The following is a 17,360-nucleotide window of genomic DNA, read 5'->3' as shown; positions in this document are numbered from 1 at the left end:
AAATAATTGGTTCCTTAGTTTTATTGGAGTTTGCACCAAACCCATAATAGTTAGTGCACACTAATAATATTAATTTGGCTTGTGATGGCTTGCCATGTGTTGGTATGGAGCAGGCACAACCAAGAAACATTTGGAGGTGTGGAGGGAAACGAGGCTAAGCTATAAAAGCTGTTCAGCTGCAACACTGTCAGCACGCATCTGATGCTTTGTGTCCTTCTTAATTTAGGCATGAGAAACGTTAATGACAAATCAGGCAAACCAAGGTGGAATATTTGTGGGTTTTAGGAATCACAGAGTTCCAACTCGTCTTCTTTGAAGTTGCAACAGATGGATTCTTCTCTGCAGCCGATGCCACATCTAGCCAAGCTGTGTTACATAGGGACGGGGTGAGGGGCTTTGCAGTCAGCGGAGCGATGTTACTGCAGGGGAGGAGGAAGAGTGTCTTTGCAAGATCAGTGCATGCGCTGAGGATCGGGTGTGTGGGACAGATCTGGACTGAATTCGAGTTGCACTGCTGCTGTGGTTCAGCAATGCTAGAGAAGTTGTTTGGGGTTTTTTTTAATTGTATTTCTTGGCAAAGAAAATGCAGCAAATGGAGGAATTATATATTTAAATAGCAAAGGTGGGATCCTGGTCCCAGGAACATCCTGGGTTTAATGTTTTAAATATGTAAAAATTGTCGGTCCCCTCCAGGACTGGGGTGCGTATCATTTTCTTTTGGACTCCACCAAGAGAATATCTGTAGGTTTGGATTCTGACATAGGTGCTTTTCAAATGTTAGCCTTTTCAGATTAATTTTTTCCAGATTGATGTGGTTTTTTTCCATTGCTTCTTTTCCACAGCTGGGGGCATTTGAACTTGTAAACATTGTTTCTGTCATCCTTTTGTGATTCTGCAGGCTCCTGCCCATACCTCTGCCTGCTCACACATACATATTCACTGACTCATAGGGTAGGTGCCACACAAAGTGCCCTTTCTCCTTTGTTTATTTATTAGTATAAGGGAGTAGATTTCAAAATATAGTAGGATAAAAGGTTAGCTATAAATTATTGAAAGTGTTCTATTAACTTCAGAGTAGTACGTGGAGTATCCCAGTGGTGAGGTTAAACGAGGCTTTCGTTCAGTTTGCAGCTTACTTCCAACTTTCTTATTTTCTAGATGAAGGATGGAAAGGAGGAGTTGATGTCGTTTGACTTTACGGTGCATAATTTGCCCCTTTCATCTTTAATTGAGTTTTCCTTCTCTGTTTCACAGTTAGATGTTCAAGGGGAAGCTTTGCGGTAGGTGAGCAGTAGCGGTGAACCTCCCGAATGTCTTCTGTGTGTACGGAGTACCGCAGGAGACGTGTGCCGTGGTCTGCTGCCTGTGAGGGAGAACAAGACTGCACGGGAGCCCTCCCTTCAGTCGCTCTGCAAAGCTGCCTCGCTCCGGTGGAGCGGTTGGTTTGCACAGTCCTTTCTCTGTTGGTGGGAGGATTTCCTCAGGTTCTTTCACATCTTCTCGCCCAAAGCGAGAGCGTTGCAGTGGAGGGCCTGGAGGCGGGCTGTAGAGGACACCGTGTCCCGCTGACCCTGCACAGGATGGCGGCTTGGCAAGGCCAGGGCCACAGCTGAATTCTGGTTTTCCTTCAGTTCCGGTGCTGGAGAATTTAAGAAAGGAAAGGGGGAAAAAAAAGAATTGACTCATGAACCAGGAGGTGAAAACTTGCAGAAGGTCACGCTTGCTGACCACTTCTGTCTTCCTCCAGGTGCATGAGCTGTTTGGATTCAAAAACCCTTTTAGCATGAGGTAAAAACCAAAAGGCTGTAAGAACGTTATGGCAGTGAAACATCCAACAGGACAATCTGCCAAATGGGGCCTGAAGACCAGATGCTATTGACAACTTTGCTTGACGCAGGCAGACAGGGCAGCCTCCTGCTTTCGTAGCTTCGTCTCCCGCGTATCGATGGGTGGAAGCCGCCCGTGGGCAGACCTGCCGAGGCAGCGCGGAGGAGGCACACCACGCCACCGCCGCACCGGCGCTCGCCGATGCCTCTTCGCCCTGGCCTCTGCCGCTCACGGAGAGCGTAGCTGCTGTGATCTTTTTCAGGCTGCTCCCTCCGAATAGAGGAACTGACACATCTTTGTGAGCGGAGTCTCATTGCAGAGGACAGATTTATTAACGAGGCAGTTCTCCTCAGCGGATTACTGTCCAGTCATCTGTGGAAGCCTCTTTCCCTCTCTCTGACAAGCGGACCGGCTGCTGCGGGGTGCCTCTGGTATCAGGTGCAAGCGCAGATGATTTCTGCTGAGCTGGTTCATCATGCACCCTTCCTCGTCTGTTAAGCAGCGCTGTTTGAGAGTTTGCCTCCCTGTGAGCATCTCGTATTTTGTTAGGGGCACCTCGCATGACATCAGATTCAGTCGTTCTGAATTGCTTTCTCAGTTACTTCTCCGCTTGGCTGTAGCAATAGGGACCCCTGAATTAAAACCTTCTCTCAGCAGTGTTCGTGACCCCAATAATGAATCTTTACAGGCTTGAAGACTGGGGAACGCTTTCAGCAGAACAGCCTGGCAGTTGCTCATGCTAAATCCGTTTCACGAGGGTGGCCAGGTGTGTTTTGCAGGCAGGCAGAAGCAGTTACAATGGATTATTGGCATACCTGGGAATAGTGAGTGCTGTGTTTTCTATGAAAAATAAGAGAAACGTTGGAGTCAGTTTTCGGGAAGAAAAGAAAGAAGCCAAATGCATAGGTATTTAGTTTATACGTACTCTAGGTATAGAGGGGGTTTACTTTGGAAGAAAATCAACTACAGTTTCTTCATAGGGGAAGTAAAAAACCTGTACAGGAGATGCCACTGTTGCGGGTTTAGTGGCTGTGCACGTTTGCTGCACGTAAGCCTGTGCATGGTCCCTGGAGAGAGCCTTGCCTGGTTCCACCGCGCTGGCCCTGTGCCCGTGAGGTTGGCCATGCCCAGCCTTTCAGAGGGTCCTTACTGAGGCATATAAATGAATTTGGGTTTGGTTTGTGTTGTTTCTCTTACAAGAAGGAAAGGAGAAAATCAATATGCTTTTTTCTTGTTTTATTCACTCAGCCATAATTTTCCCCTCTTAAGCTGGCTGAGGCTTCTGTTCCTCTGTCTCTGCCTGCTTCCCAAGAGCACTGGATGTGCCCTCCTGCCACTCAGATAATCATCACCTTGGTTTTTCAGCTTGTTTATCAATAAAGACAGACGTCACTATTCCCTCACCTGTCTCTAGAATACCTTTTATTTTTAAATTAGTGGGTTCTCTTTCTGCCTGGGGTTCCCACAACTCTGCACTTTGCTCCCTGGTCCTTCTCAGCCAGCAAGTCCCAAGGGACTTGGCATTCACCAAAGACTAGTCCCAAGCAGAGTGGCAGGGGAGACTATTCGGGACATTTACTGCTGCTTGGAAGGTCAGGAGCTGGTGATCAACTACCGCTTGGGCAAACATTGGGCAAACCCATCCAAGAAGTTGTTTTTACCTCGATTGTTTTAGTGATCCAGTTCACAGCGGCACTGCGCAGGCAGCGATGCTGACAGGGCTTCGGCAGGGGCTGGAGGATGGCTCAGCGCGCGCAGGGCAGGAACTTCTTGAGCTGGTTTCACTGTCTGAAAAACTCATCTAGCTGCATCTCCTGAGAGAGACTTCAACGTGCCATTTAGCAGGATGCCTGTAACAGAGCCGTGCTGGAGTCCCATTGGCTTGTTTGAAAATTACAGGTGAAATACTTCGCAGATCAGTTAAAGTCACTCATTTTGCCCTAGCATCATGTAAGTCCCAGATCATCTTACTGTAGCTATAAAGTGCACAAGCTATGCCATGTAATGTCGTGTAATGTTCACACAATTTGATGATTAACATCTCTGATAAAGCAAAATTCTAGGAAACGTAATGAAATGACTGTTGGTATTTCATTAGTCCATATCAGTTTGGACTACTTGCCGATTTGTTAATTCGTGTTCAACCTGTTTCTGGGTGAAATTCATACCAAAGATGAATGCATAGGTCTGAGGATGACTTACTATTCACAACACCACCATCTTAAAAGTTGAAGTAGATAGTGAAAAGATCTCCATTTGGATGGAATTTCGAATCAGAGAGCTCTGGACAATATGCTGCAAGGAAGATGATTTTTATTCTTTACCAGAACCTTGTTTTCTGCTCATTAAAGCTGAAACGTGGAAACAGAATCGATGGACCTCTTGCCTGAGGGTGCTGACAGCCTCAGGACCATAGTTGCACTTTGTCCTCTCTGATTTTCAAAAATGAGGTCCTAGGGGTAGGGCTGGCAGGTTTCTTACATGGAGCCAAGATGGGACTGGCTGCCTTTAAAAAAGCTAAAGGAAATTCAGGAGCAGCAAATTCTTCTGCTCCATTTCTAACAGGTTAGTGGTTAAGGCGGTGGCGCGCTTCTAACATTTAAGTGTTGTTTCAGCCAGCCCAAGTTTTGAAAGGTGGTTTTGTGACTAGCTAAACATCACGCACGCCAAGTTTAGTCTTTGAACAAAAATATCTATGTAGAAAACGTATTTCGCTGGGAACAGGGATGCCATTAACTCCAAGGAGGGCCTGCCCCGAGCAGGCTCCTCGCTCCCCAGGCACGCACCAGCGGCACGGGAGCAAACTCGGCACTTGTGGCCACTGGGGAGGGGGAGAGGGAAAAGCCGGGCAAACCCCGCTGGGGCTGCCCCCCGTGCAGTCCCGCTGGCCGCAGTGCCCCTTGAAGCCCCTTGCATGCAGGGGCCAGTCCTACGCTTGCAGGGATGCTGTGGCTTTTGCTGTGTGAAGGCAGCAGGAGCTGACACACAGGCGCAATGAATTGCTCGCTCCTTCTGGGAGCAGGGCTTTTTAGTTTTGGTGGTTTTTTTAATCTGGGTTTATGTTTTGGGGTTTTATTAACCCAGGAAAAAGATCTGTAAAACCCAGGATTGCCTCCGCAGCCTTGTATTGTGAGTGTACAGCAGCTGAAGCCAGGACAGTGGTCTGATCTTGTGGTTTGGGTGTTCTTCTGTTGGTGTTTTATATAGATACATTTTTTAGTACCTCATGCTTTGTCATGTGATTCAGCAGCAATAATTAGGCAGAAACTTGCTGTCCCTGCAGATGCCAAGATTACAGGATGACATACTCTCACCAGATGACAGCACAAACTGATATTTTTAGAACAGCCCGCATCAACTGGTCTCCCCAGTGCTTTCCTCCCTGGATCGGCAGCACGCAGGTTTTATTATAGAATGAGTCTACACAAATCGTCTTTCTCATGTGAATGAGCCACAATGATTGTTTAGAGCCGCAGATCAGCATTGGTCCCCAGATGTGCTGTTGCCTGATAGCTGGGATGGTTACAGGTGGTTTTTCTTTTTTCTTTCCTTCTTTTGAGCCAGACTTTTAAGTACCTCCCCCCCCCCCCCCAAATGTATTTTCTTGAAGAAGTGCGTAATAAGAGATTCTTTTTAGAAACATAGCGTCATGCAGCTGAGGAAAGGTCAAGATCTTTTTTCATAGCAATTCAGCGCTCAGCCAAGGTGATGAACTGACAGCCAGAGAGGTTTAAGTCTTGTGTTGATGACAGCCAAAGAGCACGGGTACAGCGTAGGCAGCAGGAGTGCACATATTTAAGTAGTACCCTACGTAAATAGCTGGCCTTTCTCTCCTGGCCTGGGGAGGGAGGATGAAGGAAGGATGCTCAAACAACCCCCCTGGGCTCCCGGTGCCACTGGTGGAGAGTCTCCTGCAGGATGCTCCCATCAACGCTGTCCCTGATCGAGTCCCACACGGTGCATAGGGACACTGACCCCATTAAATCGGGTACCAGCGGCTGGGTGGTGGGAACGCTCAGCTCTGGTCCACTCTACGGGCGCTATTTAATCAGCTTTTCCACTCAGATTACCGCACAGGGTGGCAGTTGTTGGAGTCTGGCAGAGCGAACATCTGCTGAGCGGTAATCGGACAGAGACGCAGCTCAGCTAACGGAGGCCGCTGTGTAGCTGCGGTTGTCTGCCGTTACTCCAGGAAAAAAGCCACTTTTCCCAGATGATGCCATGGAGAATGGCTTGTGTTTATGCACTTTTACAGCTGAGCTGAATATCTTGCCCATTGTTTTTCCCCTGTACAGCCTGCTTCTCCTGGCTTTCATAGGTAATTTGTTTTTGTACAAATGCAGAGAAAATTTGGGTTTGAGGAAGGACCTTCCCTCTCTTGTCTTTTCTACCACTTGTAAGTCATCATAGAGGATGTCCTGCCTTATATCAACATGGTGGCAATCTTTTTGTGTGACCTGTGTGAGCACTATTGGCCTGTCATTTTCAACTTGCCACAGAGGAAAATGTGAAGACTCCATAGCAGGGAGGATGTTTTTAAAATAGGCTTGGTACCTGGCAGAGAAAAAGAAACTGTCTATAAGGACATTCAGAATAAAAAGTACCTAGCACATTTCCATAGCACTATAAACCCATAATTCAGGATATTTCCAGCCACGTGGGTACCTTTTACTCTAAAAAGCAGCTCTTGTTCTTCAGATTCAAAAGCAAAGTCCTTCTCTGGTCTTGCACAGGTGCAGTAGTTATCCATCCTTTTCTGATCCACACTAGAGGTCTCCTTCGCAGTGCTCCTGAATGCCTAAAGAAAGCACTGTTATTCCTGCTGGTGTACTTTACCCCTAACAGAAGATGTATTTTGCAAGCATTTTTGGCCTTCTTCCTCTAGTCTAGCAGCATCCTGCCTAAAAGGTGCTGTGTTCAACACCCAGGCTGATATCTTTCAATTAATGGCAGTGTCACCCATAACTGGCAGGATTTCCACCCTGCTCCTCAGGCCCCTGAACAAAAGGCAGGGGATAAAATTTACCATAAGTTTGTCAAGTTACGAAGCCTGGAGACCTTGTAGAGGGATGATGTCCTGTATCTAAGCTCTCCTCTGTTGGCCAGGACAGAGGATTGAACCCAGCCAGATGTAATGGTTCTCAACAGCAGTTGGGTATCAGCAGTGCTGGTGCTGGAAAGCCAGCATAACTGCACACTCACATGCCTGTAGGTGTAAAAACAAGTGTGTCAGCATATGGTCTTCTTGTATGGGCAACAACACAGTGCACAGTGATGCATGTAGTGGAGTTTGCATGCGCCTGCTTCTCTTGCAAGCAAGTGCAGAATTTCCTGTGAATTTGGTTGTTCAGTATCAGGTCCTGATACATTAGGAAAATCCTGATCTACTTTTCCTTTTAAGTGTGTGAGCATGGGTGGACCAATTTCTCACTGGGTGTCTCCTTTTCATCTGTAAAATGGGTGGAAGGGACCTTACCCACTTTTGAGGATAAAATGAACTGTCCAGAGAAGTGGTGGATTCTCCCTTGCTGGAAATATTCCAGACTTGGCTTGACAGGGCCCTGAATAACCTAACCTGAGGCCCTGCCTTCAACAGAACGTTTGACCAGATGATGCCGAGTCCCATCCAGCCTGGACTTTTCTATGATTCTGTAGACAAGTGGGATATCAGAATAATACGTTTATCAATAGTTGTGGCACCTCACTACAGTTCTGGGCAAGCCTTTCGTCCCAGGGAGATGACACGGGTGATAGAATGATATGCTGTCTTTAGTTACATTTACTTCCAAAATACTTGGTTGTCTGCTATGGTTTGCAATGTTTCTTGGAGTGTAAGAGCAGTAATGGAAGGAAAAGAGACACTTTCATGCTTTACGTGCCTGAGCAAGTCCCAGCACAGCAACTTTTTAGCTCCCGTAAGTCTTAGTTCTGTGCTGGAGTTCTTCCCCTTTCCATCCTTCTCCCGCACTCTCTGCCCCCGATTCTGAGCTGGAAAGATCTATTTTTACGAGTAGAACTAAAAGAGAAAAAGTGAAGTTGCGATGTGCCTGAAAGTTCAGGAAAGAAAGCACATTAAGTTGCCAGCTCTTTTTTTTCCCCTTGGGATTCGCACCCTGACCTCAGCGTTGTCTCTCAGCACAGAGCCATCCTAGTCCAGCTAAGCCTTTAGGGTGTCACTGTGGCATACCTGCCTTGGCATCGGGATTCCTAATTTTTATTCTGCTTGAACAAAAAATCTCATGCTGCAATGTTGTCATTATAGAAGAATTGGCCACAGTAGTTATCTTCCTTACTTGTTTCTAAACAAATACTGTGTATTCTTCAGTCTTGAGCTGTGAAACCTCAGGCAGAATATTAACTTGTAACCCCACATAATCAAGTCTTGCTTTTTGAGCTTACCCCCATTTTGGAGTAGAAGCTGTACTGCTGGTGGCGATGACAAATCAAGGGGCTGAGGCACCAGAACAAATGCACATCTGTCACTAAAGGACACAAGTTTCCTTCAAAACGTTTGCATCCCAAGTCTCTGGACAGTAAAAGTAGTTATTGGGATTTCCTGTCCCTGGGGAGTCATTACAGAGTGGTACCCAGGGAAAACACTTGTTTTACAGATAAGTGGTGATATTTTTCAAGATGTGATCCACTCAACAAGCCTTCCAGCCAAATCAGGAGGTCCTTGATAGGCTGCCATACAGAGGAGCTGTGTGTTGGTAGTGCAGTTTCTCATACCATAATTAGGTAAAGGAGCACATAACTTTTTTTTAATAGAAAACTGTATGTGCTGATTCTTATGTTAGCTTACTGATAAACTTACCACCAACACACGTTATCTGTGCCTCGCTCTGGGGAGCATCGATGCATCACCTTTCTATTCTGAAGAAATTTCCAGTGGTGTGTAATTGGCACTATTGGGAATCAAAGGGAGAAAGCAACAGGTGGCAGATGATCCTTCAGAGCTGTTCTGATGGTGCACTAGCTGGCTTGGGAGATGGCCATCCGGTCAAGTGGTGGTATGATGTGAGACAGAAGTGAGGAAATGTTGTTGCTGGAGGGAAATCGCAACCAACAGCTCAGCCACAGAGTAAAGCAAGGGTAGCATTTGTAACTGGTCAGTAGCCAGGTAGAGGATGAGAGGGCAGAGAAAAGGACAGAAGAAAGGGGCATCTCATCTGCCTCATAATTGCTTGCAAGCTGAAGAATTAGAAAATACAGAAATACTTGCTTTTTGGTTTACACTCTTCCACCAAATAGGATAAACAGATTTAGCATGTAGGGTTCAAAACGTCTGTGGGACGTGACAAAGCAGTAGTTCGTCCTCACCCCTTGCTTAATGCTTTTTCTGTTTCTGTTTTAAAGTCATTATTTTCACCAACCACATGCATATATGCTTGCATAAGTTATAGCTTGATATAGCACTGGGGATTCTTCTAACGTCCAGCAGATGTATCTTCTGCCAGCCTTCTGTACCCAGGGGGTCAAAACAGCCATGGTGGAATTGCCTCTACTTTCAGTGCATGTGTGCACGTGTGTGTGACAGAGCCCAGGTACCAATGCGGTTGTGAAGTCTGCACTCCAAAAGAAAGCCTTCGCTTTCTTCAGAAGAAAGTCTTAAGAAGTCTAAGAAACTTTGGGAGAAAGTCTAAAATTCCTCCTTCCTTTCCACTCCCCGATGATTGAAAATGAGCTTCAGGTTTGACAGAGGAGCTTTTCAAGGGAGAACTGAATTTTCCAGGGAGTGGCTTAAGGAGTACAGCCAGGTGATGTTTTCTAGTAGTGCCCTTTTTGGAAGTTCCCCCCAGCCTAAGAAACAAGAAACCATGCCACACATAAGAGGGGGCTCTATGCCTTTGCTGTGGCAAGTTAGTGAACACTGCTCTAACCCACTAGCCCTGCTAGACTGCACCTTTCTTGTATGCCTCCTTGACCTCTGTTCTATATATTTTTTCATCATTCCCTGTGCTCATATTTCTGCTGCTCTTATCCCCCAAAACAGGTCCCAAAAAGTAAAGGCCAGGAAAAAGGATAAAGGGGCGACTGGAGTATTTTACCTGGAGAGCTGCATGTTGCCCTTAGAGGACAGCGTTGTCCTGGCTCACCAGAGGAGAAACCCCGTCTGCCTCTGCAAATTCAGGGTGACACTCCAGAGGACAAGCTTTTCCCACAGCCGTTGGGAATGGGAGAAAACCTTGTGTTGGCTCAGGATGCAGCTGGAGATATTTGGATTTGGGGGCAGGGAGGGAGGAACACTGGAGAGTTGTGGTTCAGGACCACTGATAAATGGAGATGTAACTGGAGTGCTTGCTTCCCCACCTGATACAGTTTTCATTGCTATGAAGCAGCAGGCTGCTAACTCAGGGCTAACAGAGGCTTTTTGTGGTGAGACAGAAAGCGAGAGTGTGTGGTTCTATTACGAACTTTAATGGGGTAATTTGAAGGCAGGCAGGTTAAGACTTTGATCTACTTCTTTTCATTTTTTAATCCATTTGCAAAGTCCATGTAAACAGCTGTGAAAATGGAGCGTGGTTTGGTTCTGCTATGAGCAGATTTCACCTCAGCATTGCGTCTGTCTCCTAAACATTGGCACTGTCTGAAGGATGGGTGTCCTCACGAAAAAATGTCGGGCAGTGCCACTACCACAAATGATGCTCATCATCATCCATCCTCCAGTTTTTTCTCTTACCACTTTGTTTCATAGTATAGTATTTTACATACATTTTTAATTTAAACGTTAAACTACTCTGGTACTTCATCAGGAGTTCTGTACTTGTTTACTTTTAATTAATAGCTCCATTCAAAGTCAGCAAGACTTCTCACACATGCTGAAGTTATATATGAAGTTATATATACTCCATGCCATGCTCAGCATAACTGGCAGCTGTATGGGAGTGAGCTGGCTTGCTGGGCTGCGGCACGTGGGACCCAAGCCTTGCCTTCGGATGAGGTTGTGCTTTGGGAAGTCACCCATTTCCAGCCCCCCCTGGTGCTAAGGCTTTAAGGAGAAGTAGAGAAAAGGGCATGCACTCGTTTGAGCTGCGTACAAGCCACTAGCCAGGTTTTACTGGGGGCTCCCAGGCCTGTCTGGGTATCTTCTGCTGACCTTGTTATGGCCATCAGGACACACTCACCAAATGGAGTCCTTGCCAGGCAGTCACATTAATGAACTGCTAGCGTTAATTTGCCCTTTGAAAATGAAGAAATCAATATGTTGATCCAGTCGGAAATCCCTTTATTCACAAAACAGTCTACCCCAAACCCCTCCACATAATTAAGGCTAAAGCCAAATTTTGTTTGGGTGAAACGCACAATCTGTCTGCTCCCTAAGCTGTGCTGAATGAAGTTCTCCCCTAACGGCACAGGGAGCAGCTGTCACGCTGTTGCTCTAATAACCATGAGACAAAATGATTAAATTTCCATCAATCATTTAGCATTATCAGAATAGGTCATTTTAATAAAATGTTATCATAGGATCAGTGCCTGGCACCTTAGAAAGGAGAGGGGCAGTGATGGAGAGTCATCTCGTGACGGCCTTTGAGTGATCCCCCTTGCAGGAGATGCTGGTCCAGATTAATCCAGCAGTCCCCCGAAGCCACCATTTTTCATGAGGGTGCCTGATACCAGGATCTTCTGAGAGTAAAGACATTCCTGTAATCACCTCAAATGGCTTTTTGGTTTCAGCAAGTGTCCCCTTGTTCTTGTACTGTATAGAAAAATCACCGATCATTCGTCTTGGGGAAAATCCTCAACAGGTTGTAAGAAGTGTGGGGGACTAAGCCCTGCTTTCAGAAGCCATTTCAGAGCCAGAAGTTACATGCCCAGCAACGCGGATGGCTGCCAAGTGGGCTTTCTGTAAAAGGATTTCATGGGAATGTTTAAATGTACATACTTCGCAAAACTCTACTTGGTGCCTGTCTGTATTTTTAAGCCACAGAGTACCTTTAAAAACCTGGCCCCTTGGCCCCCTTAGTTGAAATGTTCATCTGTTTTCAGTGTTTTACCTACATACCATGTCCATTTGTAGTCATCTCCATGCTGCATCCAAGGCATCTTTCCAGCATCTGTCCCTCTGCAGAGAAGTTTCATGGCTACAGAATAAGCTGGACCCTAACCCTGTTTTTAAAGCCGGGTGGACCCTGTCTGTTGACAGTGTGTCGTACAAGCAGGAGAACGGAGAACTCCAAAGTCCAACCCAAAATTCGTGGCTCCTCACTGCTTCTCTTGAGCAGCCTCCTTTGGCTGTCCTTCAAGGGTGGTGGTCAATGTCAGATGCTGATGGAAGATTTGTCCAGCCTTTTGGTGATGCTGAGAAAGGGTGATCATGAAAAATGGAGAAAAGGTGGATGATCCTTCTGTGCTTCACCTGGAAATAATCCTTAACAAATAGATGATGCACTGGGTTTCTGTAAATCCAACTCGGCCATTGTTTTTCTTTGGAGAGAGCGTTTTTGCTTTCCTGCTTGGGAGCCAGCAAAGAAGCACGCTCAAACCTTGGGAAGGGGGAAACATTTTCAGGCAGGGTCACAGTGCAACTTATTCCTTGCTGTAAGTTTGAAGTTTCTGGGTGCAAACAAATCAAAATTACTTGTCAGAGTAAGCTGTTGTTGTGGTTGCCTTTTTTTGTTGTGTTTTTTTTCCTACATGCAGCAGTCTCACTGTCTTGTCTTCTTTTTCTTTTTCCTCTCCAGGCCCTCAAACTGACACGAGATGTAGAGAGAGAACCCTTTGCCAAATCTGCTGTCAGCAAGTGGACAGTGATACTGTTTACAGCTTACGACCTTTGTGAACCCTGCATTATTTTCCTAACGAAGCAGACTGTTAATAGGCCCCTTACCGGAGTGAAGATCCTCTTTTTTTTTTTTTTCCTCTTTTTTTTTTCTCTTTTTTGGGGGGGAATTGAACTAATTCTGAAGTATGCAAAATCTTCCTTTTCTGGGATGGCCAAGCACCTGCTGTGGAGACAATGTTCAGCACCATCCTGTTAAGAACACACTGTGTAGCCTTTACAGTAGTTACTTGTCAATGAGTATGTGGTGTTTCAATATATTAATGGCTTATGGGATGTTTTAAGTTGGCTTTTCTTTTTTGGAGGTTCTCCCTGTCTGCCCACCCTCCCCCCTACAACCTCCAGTTTGATTTCCTTAGATTTTTGACCATTTTTGCTTTCTCTCCCTGGGAAATCTGAAGTACTGTGCACGTGCCAGGAAATTATCGTAGCCCAACACTGCTCAGACGTCAGGGTTTTCTGAGTATACAGCATTTGTTACACCGATCAACCGGCTGAATTCCAGAGAGAGGTGATGTGTGTGGTCTGTTTGTTTGTTGGGTTGGTTTGTTTGTTTCTTTCTTACTCTTTCCTTAAATTTAATGGTACACCCCCGTTTTCCATAAGCGTCAAACCAGGGTTGATTGCAAAACAAGGGAAGCCGGCGAGTTTGCCTCTTGGCTCGTGAGGATGGACTGACAGCGGGTGCCGTTGCCCGCACGTGCACTGAGGCAGGAGCCCGTTTGCTGCCCACCAGAGCAGGCTCCCCTCCTGCCTTATGGTAGCAAGGCTGTCCCTACTGCTGCAGCGAGCTGGTGAGGAGTTATAAGCGGAGCCGCCAGACAAGTTGAACATAGCCACTTGTAAAGATGTGTTTGAAAAAGCGAAAATTAAGGGAAATACGTCACTTCGCAGAAAAGCTAAACGTAGAGGCTGGGCATCGGCAGGTGACTTGCAGTGGCAGCGCCGGGAGTTGAGGCACAGGTCGTTGCAGGGTGTGTTACTGCATCAGTGATCCTTTGTTTTTGTTTTGGACATATCCTCGATTATTTTTTCCTTCTCACTGTGTATAACCTGTTGTGGCAGAAGAAGCAGGAGAGGGAATGGCAAGGTGACAGTATCATACAAATGGCTTTTCATAGGAACGTAGATTGTAACAGGATAAATGTCACTGAAAGACAAGGCAGTTTTATATATTTTGCTTCTAAGATTTTCTTTTGTAAAATGAATAATAATTAATAATAATAATGAATAAAAGGTATGGTGCTGTATAGGTCCTCTCTATAATCTGGAAAGTTTGATTACTTTTTATTAGTATTTTGGGGAGGGAGGGATACAAAAAAAGAGGGGAAGACAACAATGGTACATAGGAACTCGGTATGAAGAGGTTCTGAATAGGACAGTGTATACATAATTCTCCAAAGCGATATATGAAGTTTTTTTCTTTGCATAAAAGCATTATGCATATAAATATATAAATATATTTTATTATGTACAGAAACGGATCATTATGCATGGATGTTAGGAAAACAAACTAGCATTTTAACCCAAAGTCTCAGTGCATGAGTTCCCACCAACCCGTGTCCCATGCAATGTGGAGTGACTCCCTCTCCCCACTGCCACCGCACATGCACAGTCGTGCGCGCGTGCGCACACACACACACACACAGACACACACAAGCATTCGTGGGCCCTTCCTCGCTCCTTACTTTCCAGGTCCCTGAGGTGACATTGGTGAAACAACAGCTCCTAGTGTGATGGAAGTTTTGTTTTTGTATCGTAGCCCCCACGCTGTTCTCTCGTAAAGATGCATCTCTTGGTTTCTCCCCGCAGTTAGGACCGTGTAGACTCTGTGCAGTTGTGGTTATCGTAGCCCTGTAGCATATCAACTCTTCCAAGCAGCCAAGGGTTTATCATTCGCCTTTTAAAAAAACTTCTCTTTTCTTTTTACACCGAGATGGTCTGTTTGTCAGCGTGGGGACTAGATTGTTAGATTTATTGGAGTTAGCCGATGCTCATTGCCCATCTCTGTCAGCAGCCAGCCACCCAGGACACTCGCGTGGGGCAGTGGTCACCTGGGCTAGAGGTCCCTTTGCTTATCGCAGTCCAGCTGCAGGCACCGTTTACCAAAATTGGTTGAGAGCTTGATCACCAGCCTCCTCTGAGCGTGTAGCATTCGCTCTCAGCTTCCCGGTACACCCCGCAACGCGAGTGTACGCGGAAGGACTTCCCTCCGGTGCTCCTCTCCCCGAGGCTCCTCCGCGGCCGCTGCCCTGCGGGGGGGCTTGTCCCCCTGCCCGCGGTGTCGGCCGCCGGCAGAGCCCACACGGTGCCTCCCCGTGCCGGGGCGCAGCGTTGGGCCCCTGCGCGGTGAGCCGCTCGTGAGACCCGGGGTGCCTGCCCAAAGACCACCGACCAGGTCACGGACAGCACCGGTAAGGCCTGACTTGACGGTATGGCCAAGGTGACCAAAATCCATCGTTTTTTGGGGTTTTTTTTTCTTGGTACGGATGCAGTTCTTGTGAAAGGCAAGGGAAGGCGCATTAGCTTAAAACAAATGGGGGCAACTTCTGCTCTGCTCCGGCAGCCTAGCCCCACTGAGTTCAACGGAGCTAGCTCCCGCTGGCAGAAATGAGGGAGAACGCTGTGGTCTGCTCTGTTCAGAAAATGGAGAAAAAACACTTGATTTAGAGACAGACCATCAATGGCAGAGAAGTTTGTTTTGGTTTTTTTTTTAAATAAAAGCATTAGCAGCTGAAAGGCTTAACCTGCCTCTCGGCAATGTCGAGGAAAGCATTTCCATTGGCGTGGCTGGGACACCTTGGGCCCCTACTTCGGAGAACATCCTAGCACTCGCTGGAAAGGGGTGGACTTGGCCAACCTCTTTGGTTTGGTTTGGTTTCTGTTGCTCATTTTTGGGGCCAGAATTTTCAAACGGAGGTGCCTGTTGTCAGGCTCTGGACGTCGGGGGCTCCAGCGTCGTCGCAGGGGGCAAGTTCCTCTGCCCTCGTGGCTTCTCGAAGGAAGGAGAGGTGCCAGGTCCCCCCAGGCCCAGGGGAAGGTCACCACCCTCTACGCCTGCTGAGGTGCCCAGCAAATGCCCTCCTCTCCAGAGGTGCTACATAAATCTCGCTGAATTCAAAGGGCCGCTTATTTAGGTGTCAAAATACAGACTTGAATGGCTAATTTGGGGAACCTACCTTTTGAAAATTTGGCCTTTGAGTCTTTGAGCATGTTTATGCCTAGAAGTTTTCCTTCTGAAACCATGTAAAACAGATGATTGTCCAGAACAATTCCATAGTTATTGTTTAAACACTTGGTCTAAACAAAAGGTCTAAAAAGGTGACATTTGTGCAGTTCCTAGTCACAGGTTTGGGGCTTGATTTAATGATTTTTGTAAAAGAATTTTATCTTGAGAATAATCGGGTAGTTGACCACTGCTTAACTCCAGAAATTTTTGTGCCACCGCTTCAAAAAGTTACCTTTTAGGTCATGTTTTTCTCTAAAATTATGTCATTGCTTGGCAATCGGTGTCCTGTAAGTGTTTTCTAGTACACAATATACCTTAGGAATTGCCAACAGATGCGAAGGGGGACCAGATACATTTCGTTACTATGGGTTGGAAAAAATGGATTGTACATTTGGCTTCACATGTTTAACTTTTTTTTAAAAAAAGTTGCATGATTGGAAAAAATATGTATACAGTATCTGTAAAACTGTTTTATCTGTTTTTGTTTCAAGCCATGTAAATTGGAAGAATATTAAATCCACAGCCTTATCGCGCATGGCCGTCTTTACATACCGAAGAGCTGAACAGTTTATACTTTTCATTTGGGCTATCTTGTACTTTCATTTGAAAGCAGACACTCTCATGTTGCAGTCTTACTGAGGATTTTATATTTAAAAAAAAGAAAAAAGATGCTGCCCTGGAGGAATATACTACCTTACTACACAGAGGTTGGAAGGAAGTTTGTTTTGGAGCAAAACCTGCCCCTTTCCAAACAAAGTAGAGACGCAGTGCTTACTCCACTTGGTGTTAGTAGATATTGCCTTGTGTATTCCATTTTAAATTGTAATCTAGTTTGTAAAAGAGATGGTGACGCATGTAAATAAAGCATAATGGATCTCTACATTGCACATTTGCCTTCGCTCTGTTCTGTTGTCTTGTGGACAGACATCTAAACGCAGGACCTGGAGAAGGGGTGACTTCCGAGCAGTGGGTGAAACCGGCTGGTGGGGGGGTTGGGGCTGGGGCGGGGGCCTGATCCTGCGTCCACTGGAGTCTGTAAATGCGTTATTTATGTGGCCCTCTGCCTTTCAACCCTTCAGCCAAGCCAGCGTAATTTTGGCGGTCAGATAACCCCCAGTGGGATCATTTACTGCTGCTAAAAATCACAACGTTCACTTTATTTGGGGGGGCGGGAGGGTTGTCCCCTGGGATGGCAGCTGCACCCTGCAGCTGCAGCCCAGCTCACCCGTCCTGGGAGACGACCAGCACAACTGCGAGTCGGTCAGGAGAAAAGTACACCCCCCCCAGCCGCCGTGGGCTTGGCTGGGTTTCAAACTGCCTCTGAAAATGCCTGGAGTACTTGAAACCACCGGTCTGGGATTTGGGATAAGAAAACCAGCAGCCTGACTCAGCAGAAAGTTATACCAAGGGCTCTGGCCAAGGCACAGGAGAGCGTGCTCAGAAACATGAGACATGTCGACAAAAAACACTTCTCCCACCCTGACGGGAAGCCACAGATGTATATGGGTTTTTGGAATCATTTTT

At 46.4% G+C, this 17,360-nt stretch overlaps 1 protein-coding gene across 2 annotated transcripts in view; it reads left to right on the top strand.

Moving 5' to 3' along the window:
- FOXO3 (forkhead box O3) overlaps positions 1-16,723 on the top strand; it is a 95,573-nt gene extending 78,850 nt beyond the window's left edge. Inside the window, exons 3-4 of one of the 2 annotated variants that reach the window (XR_005931978.1) lie at positions 227-12,160; positions 12,510-16,723. The gene's annotated coding sequence lies outside the window, so the exon portion shown is untranslated. The remainder of the gene's footprint in view (positions 1-226; positions 12,161-12,509) is intronic. The other variant, XM_030031065.2, reaches the window with a different exon arrangement.
- The last annotated feature ends 637 nt before the right edge of the window (positions 16,724-17,360 follow it).

Source organism: Aquila chrysaetos, chromosome 2 (assembly GCF_900496995.4).
Source record: "Aquila chrysaetos chrysaetos chromosome 2, bAquChr1.4, whole genome shotgun sequence".
NCBI classification, from domain to species: domain Eukaryota; kingdom Metazoa; phylum Chordata; class Aves; order Accipitriformes; family Accipitridae; genus Aquila; species Aquila chrysaetos.
Note: the sequence above shows the minus strand (reverse complement) of the source record. Positions and strands in the feature narration are given on the sequence as shown.